General features: G+C 44.6%; 2 long non-coding RNA genes across 3 annotated transcripts; both read left to right on the top strand.

Annotated features, from left to right (window-relative positions):
• Window positions 1-2763: 2763 nt before the first annotated feature.
• Window positions 2764-4079, top strand: LOC129385233 (uncharacterized). Its single transcript, XR_008612813.2, has 3 exons — window positions 2764-3219; window positions 3382-3439; window positions 3602-4079. It is a non-coding gene; the product is annotated as an uncharacterized lncRNA (long non-coding RNA).
• Window positions 4080-4258: 179 nt separating this feature from the next.
• On the top strand, window positions 4259-7100 carry LOC126532988 (uncharacterized). Of its 2 annotated transcripts, XR_011895881.1 has the most exons (6): window positions 4259-4317; window positions 4480-4537; window positions 4700-4977; window positions 5140-5197; window positions 5369-5426; window positions 6796-7100. It is a non-coding gene; the product is annotated as an uncharacterized lncRNA (long non-coding RNA). The 2 variants fall into 2 exon arrangements; XR_011895882.1 differs by lacking the exon at window positions 4700-4977.
• The last annotated feature ends 3755 nt before the right edge of the window (window positions 7101-10855 follow it).

Below are 10855 nucleotides of genomic sequence, written 5' to 3'. Positions count from 1 at the left end.
ATGTGGTAGCTGTTTCAGCGTGGGCTCATCTTAGCTCCCTCATTGCAGGGTTGAGGGTGTCAGCATCACGATCGCCATGGATGAGAATGCTGCCACTTATACCCTGGTAAGAATAAACTCTGTCACTGCATCAATCCTAGCCCGCCGTAGTTGCTCAGTGGCTATGGTGTTGGGCTGCTGAGCACGAGGTCGCGGGATCGAATCCCGGCCATGGCGGCCGCATTTCGGTGGGGGCGAAATGCGAAAACACCCGTGTACTTAGATTTAGGTGCACGTTAAAGATCCCCAGGTGGTCAAAATTTCCGGAGTCCTCCACTACGGCGTGCCTCATAATCAGAAAGTGGTTTTGGCACGTAAAACTCCATAATTTAATTTTTTTTTAAATTTTAATCAATCCTTGATTTCTCATGAGAAAAACAGCTAATTTGATAGCACTATGAAAAATTATATGCTATTCTGACAATATTAGTGGTTCTGTAAATGTGGTAGCTGTTTCAACGTGTGCTCATCTTAGCTCTCTCATTGCAGAGTCGAGGGTGTCACCATCACGATCGCCATGGATGAGAATGCTGCCACTTATTCCCTGGTAAGGATAGGCTTGGTCACTGCATCACTCCTTGATTTCTCATGAGGAAAACAGCTAATTTGATAGCACTATGAAAGATTATACGCTATTCTGACGGTATTAGTGTTTTGTAGATGTGGTAGCTGTTTCAACGTGTGCTCATCATAGCTCTCTCATTCCAGGGTTGAGGGTGTCACCATCACAATCGTCATGGATGAGAATGCTGCCACTTATACCCTGGTAAGAATGGACTCTGTCACTGCATGAGTCCTTGATTTCTCATGAGGAAAACAGCTAGTTTGATAGCACTATGAAAAATGATACGCTATTCTGATGGTATTAGTGGCTTTGTAGATGTGGTAGCTGTTTCAACGTGTGCTCATCTTAGCTCTCTCATTGCAGGGTTGAGGGTGTCACCATCACGATCGCCATGGATGAGAATGCTGCCACTTATACCCTGGTAAGAATGGACTCTGTCACTGCATCAGTCCTTGATTTCTCATGAGGAAAACAGCTAGTTTGATTGCACTATTAAAAATGATACGCTATTCTGACAGTATTAGTGGTTCTGTAGATGTGACAGCTGTTTCAACGTGTGCTCATCTTAGCTCTCTCATTGCAGGGTTGAGGGTGTCACCATCACGATCGCGATGGATGAGAATGCTGCCACTTATTCCCTAGTAAAATTAGACTCTGTCACTGCATCAGTCTTCGATTTCTCATGAGGAAAACAGCTAATTTGATAGCACTATGAAAAATTATACGCTATTCTGACAGTATTAGTGGTTCTGTAGATGTGGTAGCTGTTTCAACATGTGTTTATCTAAACTCTCTCATTGCAGGGTTGACGGTGTCACCATCACGATCGCCATGGATGAGAATGCTGCCACTTATACCCTGGTAAGAATAGACTTAGTCACTGCATCACTCCTTGATTTCTCATGAGGAAAACAGCTAATTTGATAGCACTATGAAAGATTATACGCTATTCTGACGGTATTAGTGGTTCTGTAGATGTGGTAGCTGTTTCAACATGTGTTTATCTAAACTCTCTCATTGCAGGGTTGACGGTGTCACCATCACGATCGCCATGGATGAGAATGCTGCCACTTATACCCTGGTAAGAATAGACTTAGTCACTGCATCACTCCTTGATTTCTCATGAGGAAAACACCTAATTTGGTAGCACTATGAAAAATTATACGCTATTCTGACAGTATTAGTAGTTCTGTAGATGTGGTAGCTGTTTCAGCGTGGGCTTAGCTCTCTCATTGCAGAGTCGAGGGTGTCACCATCACGATCGCCATGGATGAGAATGCTGCCACTTATTCCCTGGTAAGTATAGACTTGGTCACTGCATCACTCCTTGATTTCTCATGAGGAAAACAGCTAATTTGATAGCACTATGAAAGATTATACGCTATTCTGACGGTATTAGTGGTTCTGTAGATGTGGTAGCTGTTTCAGCGTGGGCTCATCTTAGCTCTCTCATTGCAGAGTCGAGGGTGTCACCATCACGATCGCATGGATGAGAATGCTGCCACTTATACCATGGTAAGAATAGACTCTGTCACTGCATCAGTCCTTGATTTCTCATGATGAAAACAGCTAGTTTGATTGCACTATGAAAGATTATACGCTATTCTGATAGTATTAGTGGTTCTGTAGATGTGGCAACTGTTTCAACGTGTGCTCATCTTAGCTCCCTCATTGCAGGGTTGAGGGTGTCACCATCACGATCGCCATGGATGAGAATGCTGCCACTTATACCCTGGTAAGAATAAACTCTGTCACTGCATCAGTCCTTGATTTCTCATGAGGAAAACAGCTAGTTTGATTGCACTATGAAAATTTATACGCTATTCTGACAGTACTAGTGGTTCTGTAGATGTGGTAGCTGTTTCAGCGTGGGCTCATCTTAGCTCTCTCATTGCAGAGTCGAGGGTGTCACCATCACGATCGCCATGGATGAGAATGCTGCCACTTATACCCTGGTAAGAATAGACTCTGTCACGACATCAGTCCTTGATTTCTCATGAGGAAAACAGCTAGTTTGATTGCACTATGAAAAATTATACGCTATTCTGACAGTATTAGTGGTTCTGTAGATGTGGTAGCTGTTTCAGCGTGGACTCATCTTAGCTCTCTCATTGCAGAGTCGAGGGTGTCACCATCACGATCGCCATGTGTGAGAATGCTGCCACTTATTCCCTGGTAAGGATAGACTTGGTCACTGCATCAATCCTTGATTTCTCGTGAGAAAAACAGCTAATTTGATAGCACTATGAAAAATTATAGGCTATTCTGACAATATTAGTGGTTCTGTAGATGTGGTAGCTGTTTCAACGTGTGCTCATCTTAGCTCTCTCATTGCAGAGTCGAGGGTGTCACCATCACGATCGCCATGGATGAGAATGCTGCCACTTATTCCCTAGTAAAATTAGACTCTGTCACTGCATCAGTCCTTGATTTCTCATGAGGAAAACAGCTAGTTTGATTGCACTATGAAAAATTATATCCTATTCTGACAGTATTAGTGGTTCTCTAGATGTGGTAGCTGTTTCAACGTGTGCTCATCTTAGCTCTCTCATTGCAGAGTCGAGGGTGTCACCATCACGATCGCCATGGGTGAGAATGCTGCCACTTATTCCCTGGTAAGGATAGAATTGGTCACTGCATCACTCCTTGATTTTTCATGAGGAAAACAGCTAATTTGATTGCACTGTGAAAAATGATACGCTATTCTGACGGTATTAGTGGCTTTGTAGATGTGGTAGCTGTTTCAACGTGTGCTCATCTTAGCTTTCTCATTGTAGAATCAAGGGTGTCACCATCATGATCGCCATGGGTGAGAATGCTGCCACTTATTCCCTGGTAAGAATAGACTTGGTCACTGCATCACTCCTTGATTTCTCATGAGGAAAACAGCTAGTTTGATTGCACTGTGAAAAATGATACGCTATTCTGACGGTATTAGTGGCTCTGTAGATGTGGTAGCTGTTTCAACGTGTGCTCATCTTAGCTCTCTCATTGCAGAGTCGAGGGTGTCACCATCACAATCGCCATGGATGAGAATGCTGCCACTTATACCCTGGTAAGAATAAACTCTGTCACTGCATCAGTCCTTGATTTCTCATGAGGAAAACAGCTAGTTTGATTGCACTATGAAAAATTATACGCTATTGTGACAGTATTAGTGGTTCTGTAGATGTGGTAGCTGTTTCAGCGTGGGCTCATCTTAGCTCTCTCATTGCAGTCGAGGGTGTCACCATCACGATCACCATGGATGAGAATGCTGCCACTTATACCCTGGTAAGAATGCACTCTGTCACTGCATCAGTCCTTGATTTCTCATGATGAAAACAGCTAGTTTGATTGCACTATGAAAGATTATACGCTATTCTGATAGCATTAGTGGTTCTGTAGATGTGGCAACTGTTTCAACGTGTGCTCATCTTAGCTCCCTCATTGCAGGGTTGAGGGTGTCACCATCACGATCGCCATGGATGAGAATGCTGCCACTTATACCCTGGTAAGAATAAACTCTGTCACTGCATCAGTCCTTGATTTCTCATGAGGAAAACAGCTAGTTTGATTGCACTATGAAAAATTATACGCTATTCTGACAGTATTAGTGGTTCTGTAGATGTGGTAGCTGTTTCAACGTGTGCTCATCTTAGCTCTCTCATTGCAGAGTCGAGGGTGTCACCATCACGATCGCCATGGATGAGAATGCTGCCACTTATTCCCTGGTAAGGATAGGCTTGGTCACTGCATCACTCCTTGATTTCTCATGAGGAAAACAGCTAATTTGATAGCACTATGAAAGATTATACGCTATTCTGATAGTATTAGTGGTTCTGTAGATGTGACAGCTGTTTCATCGTGTGCTCATCTTAGCTCTCTCATTGCAGGGTTGAGGGTGTCACCATCACGATCGCCATGCATGAGAATGCTGCCACTTATACCCTGGTAAGAATAGACTCTGTCACGACATCAGTCCTTGATTTCTCATGAGGAAAACAGCTAGTTTGATTGCACTATGAAAAATGATACGCTATTCTGACAGTATTAGTGGTTCTGTAGATGTGGTAGCTGTTTCAGCGTGGGCTCATCTTAGCTCTAACATTGCAGAGTCGAGGGTGTCACCATCACGATCGCCATGGATGAGAATGCTGCCACTTATTCCCTAGTAAAATTAGACTCTGTCACTGCATCAGTCCTTGATTTCTCATGAGGAAAACAGCAAGTTTGATTGCACTATGAAAAATTATATCCTATTCTGACAGTATTAGTGGTTCTCTAGATGTGGTAGCTGTTTCAACGTGTGCTCATCTTAGCTCTCTCATTGCAGAGTCGAGGGTGTCACCATCACGATCGCCATGGATGAGAATGCTGCCACTTATAGCCTGGTAAGAATAAACTCTGTCACTGCATCACTCCTTGATTTCTCATGAGGAAAACTGCTAGTTTGATTGCACTATGAAAAATTATATGCTATTCTGACAGTATTAGTGGTTCTGTAGATGTGGTAGCTGTTTCAGCGTGGGCTCATCTTAGCTCTCTCATTGCAGAGTCGAGGGTGTCACCATCACGATCACCATGGATGAGAATGCTGCCACTTATACCCTGGTAAGAATGCACTCTGTCACTGCATCAATCCTTAATGTCTCATGAGGAAAAGAGCTAATTTGATTGCACTGTGAAAAATGATACGCTATTCTGATGGTATTAGTGGCTGTGTAGTTGTTCCAGTTGTTTCAGTTGTTTTGGCATGTGTTGATCTAAGCTCTTTCATTGCAGGGTTGATGGTGTCATCATCACGATCACCATGGATGAAAGTACTTCCACTTATTCTCTGGTACGGAACAACTTGGTCACTGCATTACTCTTTAATTTCTCTTGATGAGTACAGCTATTTTGATTGCACTAGGAAAAATTATGCTATTCTGATGATATTAGTGGCTCTGTAGTAGTGCAAGCTGTTCAGAGGTTACTGGAATACTGGACACACTTGTGCGGCAACAAAATGCTTGCAACGCACGCTGCTTCGGTAGCACTCACTTGAGATCGACTGCCAGGTGGCTGGTGGAGAGGCTGGAGAGGCTTCGCGCGGTGGCTCCAAGACAGAGGGAAGCAGATGACATGGCGTCCCATCCTGACGCAGTGCCAGTGAAGGCGGAACTTAGCCACAATGACTCAGGGAATGAGCTGAGAAAATTAATGGCTAGGGAGGAAGGTAACTTGTAATCTTCCGTAGCTCTCTTAATATGAGACACTTCATGCAAATTGTGGTGCAAATGATTTACTTAGCTGTACTGTACACGTCTACAAAATTTGTCCATACCATTTCGGAGACCCTTTAATGTGGGCCAAGCCCTCAATCTGGTTATGATACATGTGTTAGTGGAGGACTGCGGATTAATTCTGACCACCTGTTATTATTTGAAGTGCACCTAAATCTGAGTACACAAGTGCTTTTGCATTTCACCCTTGTTGAAATGCGTCTGCCAAGTTTTGATTGAACCCGCAACTGCAGCAACGCCGTATACAAAACTACCGTGGCGGGTGCAGAATTATTGATTTCATGGGCTGCTGCCTTTGTAGTGTCGTCTAGACGTTGCAGTGTTTTAAACAGCACCGCGCCTGCACACCTTGCGCCAGTGGTCCGCTTGATGCAGAAACGTACCATACCATACCTTAAATTTAAGTTTTTCCACTTTGTCTGCAGCTGCTGCCATGTCTATCAGTAGCAACGTTTGCTTCTGTATGTCACCTTTTCCCTCTACCACGTTCCCCCCATGTATGCGAGCTGCCAGCTGCCACGAGAGAAGTGTGGTGAGGCTGTTATTCGCTCTTTTCGAGACTGTGTCGGTTCTACTTGCCTCCTCTCTTTACCTTGTATATATCTACCATTTTATCTACTTTTTATTTTATCACAAAACACTTTGGACTGTTGTAAAGCTGCTGAAGTTTTTTGGTCTAAATCCCATCTTCCCTCTTAAGTACCACCACCCTCACACGACATGCGCCAGTAATGGTTTACTCAACTTGAATTATGGATGAGTTGAAATGAGCAGCTAAATACCGCTGTTTGACAGTTGAAATTCGACAATTTTATGCACACACGTATATATTATGTACTCGTTCATCATGTAGGTACTCCGTGCTCCGATGTGGTGGTTTGGGTAGCAGCAGCAGTGTTTCGAATTTCTCGCATCAACCCGCAGCGTTTCCGGCAGGATGTCCAGTCTGGGTGCGTATTTGACGGGCACACAGAGACATTCCAGCGCCTGCATGTGCGGCCGTCCCAGAAGACCCGATGCCACCGATCCTTCCAGCTGCATGGCTGCATGGGCGCTGTCGTACCGCACCGTGTGCTCAGCCAACCTACGGTTTGACACCCGCCCGACCCCAGAGTGTCATCACTATCCTTAGCATCTTTTTGAGGCAGTTGTCACAATTTTCCACCTTAACGATTGTAAGCTCTTCATAAAATTTGAATCCACATATGTATAGTCTTAAAGCAACAACATATCAGCTGTCCTATCCAGCTTTCAGCCTCCAAATGTGTTATTGGTATTTATTTAGTGCATCCTGCACTCAATAAGTATTAAATTAGCACACAGTACTTGGGGAGTGCGCGGCGTGCTGAACATTGCGGCATCAATGATGAGTGAATAGACAACGCAACAATGTATATATCTCACTTCATTCAAGGACTCTTGGAGACTTCTGCTTCTACAAGAAGTCTCAACATTCGTAGAAGCAGAGTCATTTGAGCGCATTCAAAACAGCTAATGTCGGTAAGCTGTATCGACAGCCATAAAGATGTGTGTGCTGAGTTAGATGAGTGTGACGTTACATTGCTGATGTTAGAAGTCAAAACACTTTCACAAGTGTATGCTGACCGTGGCTGCCACACTGGTGCTGGCAGTGGGCTAGCGTGTCGAATCCACGCTTCGGCCGAACCAGGCAGCGGTGCTCGGCTATGCGGAGGCAGCCGCGACCCCTCCGGTGCACATAGTTGGCTGTGCGGTAGTCGCCCCGACACGGGCACGCCTTGGCTATAGTGCACGGCGCACTGCCTGCGCAGTGCAGTGGTGGTGGCGCACAAGGTATTTTAGGACATAACTTGGAATTACCATAAACATTAGCATTCTAGTTCCATCCGTCTAGCACATTACTTTGTCCATACCAACTCCTCCGTCATCTATCTAGAACATTTATTCCAGGGTATCAGCTTTCAGCCTGACACAGGAGATAAAGCCGTGCATTCCCGTAGTCACATGCCAACAACAGCGACTTGGAGATAGCCACTTTCTTGAATGTCATGAAATCCTTTGTTTTTGGCAGGAGACAAATTTTTGGTCAATTTAATCTGTGAAAAAAGACAAATAGATGTTACCAGTGGTATCTAGATGCCATTCAGGCGGTTGAGTTTCTCCTGGAGGTGGAGGTCATGATGAGTCTAAAAAAATCTCAGTTTTGCCTGAAAGGCGAAGCATCGATTTCAATAGCAAATTGGTAGACAGCTATACGAAGTAAGGATAGTAGTTTTATCGACCCTATAAGCTTGTAAACATTTGCTTCTAACTAAATTAGCAAGCATAGTGGTACACACACATAAGCAAACATGAACACATCTCACTCGATGACCACGAAAACTCGCTGTCAAAACGCTGGAGTGACGAAGCACAGCAGCAGCAGCGAGCGAATTGACCTTCATGCTGCCTCTCGCTTCAATGAGAACTAAGTGACAAAAACACGGCGCACACAAAGCTATCAGCACTCGGCGCACTCTGTTCCCATCGCAGATCGCTTTCAAGATGGGGCGGGGCCCCCGCGGCCTGCCATACGCAGCAGCCACTGGAGTAGAACCAAGGAGGTTATATACTAAAATTTCTGGAGTGGCAGCCGCTGCGGCCGCCTACGGGAGTGAGTGAAGCCATCGGCAGCCATACTGCTGAGGGCAAAAGAGGGCGAGCCCGGTGTATAGGCAGCTGCGGAATACACGCAGCATTCGAGTGCTTTTTGGTTCCCCGATCAAAAATTGCACAAAAGATACTTGTTTATCTTACATAAATATATTACTTGCATTGAGGCAATGTTGTTAAAAAAATATATGATAAATTTTTTTTGTGTGTGCATCAAAGTGTTTTAATGATTCATCATCAGCCTATTCTATGTCCCCTGCAGGATGAAGGCATCTCCCTGAGATTTCCAGTAACATTTGCCCTGCACCAACCAATTCTAACTAGTGCCTGAAAAGTTCTTAATTTCATCACCCCAACTAGACTTCTGTCACCCTCGACTGCACTTCCCTTCTCCTCGCGCCCATTCTCTAACCCTAATGGTCCACCGTACGCATTGAGAGGCACACGCAGCTAAAACGTCTTCGGTCATTGCGGTAGGTTAGTACGGAACGGTAATACCATGCCGTATACCGCACTTACCGTACTGTAATCCGCTGCCGACACTTTGCCGACACTGCAATAAAAACTCTGCATCCCCTGTAACATAAGCTCTGCATAACTAGATGGCGCCACCAACTCATGTTTTTTACCACCTTTTATTTTTCTGTTTTTATTTTAATATGACTTTCGTTTTCCTTTAATATTCCTTTTTTATCATTGGGCCTGAGTATGTGAGAAGGTATGCAAAACCCGGGGTACTACGCCGACAAAAGGTCTGTGTATATACACTTCGTGTATGCGGCCTGTAGGGTGAGAAACACAGCAACAAAGAACGTGAAGCGGAAAGTCAGAGAGGCTGAAATAATCTCATGGGTGGCGGCAATGGAAAAGAAACCTGCCATGAGGAACTACTTAAGAGGAAAAAACGAAACCAGGAAAGAAACAACTTATGAGAGCTCAAAGGGAAGCTCATTACTTTTCGAAACAAGATCAGGATGCCCTAGAACACGCACATATAAAGCGAGATATAAGAAGAAAAAGCATGTGCTTGCTGCGGTAAAGCTAGGGAAAAGATGGAGCATGTTTTATTAGAACGTGAAGAAATCTGCCCAGCAGTCGATTAGGCACCGCTGGTCTCCTTGAAGCCCCTTGGTTCAGCAAGAGCAGGGGAAAAGTAAACATGTCCGCAATAGAGATTAGTAAGAGGCAATTGGAAGATTGGTGGAAGTAGGGAACCGACAAGAAACGGAGACGTACAAAAGCAAAGTTCACAATAGGGGGTCAGAAAATTTGTTTGTGGGAGTCCATCCATTTGTTGTCATTGTTTGTGGGAGTCCATCATGCTTTTTTTTCTTTGTTAACCTAGGTAGGACATTAGGCAGTATAACAGCAAGAGCTTGGTGGCGCAACCCCCTTCCCCGTTCTAAAGGGGACGTTCATAACATCTATCCCTCACCACGTTGCACGCGTTCCACTTACTTTGCTGGCACTCCCTCACCTGTCACGTCGGGGGACTGCGTTCCATTGTCACGACCATTCTGATTCACAGAGGCGGCCCTGTTCAGCCTTTCCTCGGCTGCTTGAAGTCGTTTTTTTCACTACCTTCCGTGCATCACGCTCGATATTTAGCTCATTTTTGAGCTCTTCGACCTGTTTTACAAGCTCAACCTGGAAAGCCTCCATTTTCTTCAGCCTAGCATCTACATCACAGTGTGGGCCGATGGACTCAGTTCCCTCTCCGTTCTCATCCGTCCCCTCATCTGCCTTGAGGGACCCCCGCACACTGCACACTTTCCCGTTCTTGCCATGTATTGCATGGGTTTTCGAATGCAAGTACTATAATAATGCAGAGCACGTGCCTTCTAGTAAAAGCCGATATGCACAGTATATAAATCCTTAAAATGCCGCAAAGTAATTCTCACCAATGTTATAAAAGCAATCAATGCTGCACGAACTTAAGGTATGCCACGTTTTTGCATGTGTTCAACCACGCGGCCACGCTCTCGCTTTCTTACCATATCAATATTCCCGATACCAAACACACACAGTAAAACCACTAATAGCTATTACTCTTGCCACTTCCAAACTACTATTTAAAGGTTATAAAGACTTAACTTCCCACCCGGTTGCAGCTGTTGAAGCACGTGGCGCGAAAGGACGCTCTGACTATCCTGCAAAACCGAATATACACCAAACACTACCGAATTATTATTTGAAGGCTAAAAAAATCAGCAAAAAAAAACATAAGCAAGCTCAAAGGATGCACAAAAAAGACATGATTTCGTCGCCGCCACGGAGCCCTCGAAGAACACGTCCATCCGGCCCAGAATATCACAATACATTTATGGCGAACAGGTCATAAAAGCGACACCAA

Source organism: Dermacentor andersoni, chromosome 7, assembly GCF_023375885.2.
Source record: "Dermacentor andersoni chromosome 7, qqDerAnde1_hic_scaffold, whole genome shotgun sequence".
In the NCBI taxonomy this organism is placed as follows: domain Eukaryota; kingdom Metazoa; phylum Arthropoda; class Arachnida; order Ixodida; family Ixodidae; genus Dermacentor; species Dermacentor andersoni.
This window is presented reverse-complemented; position numbering and strand designations above follow the sequence as displayed.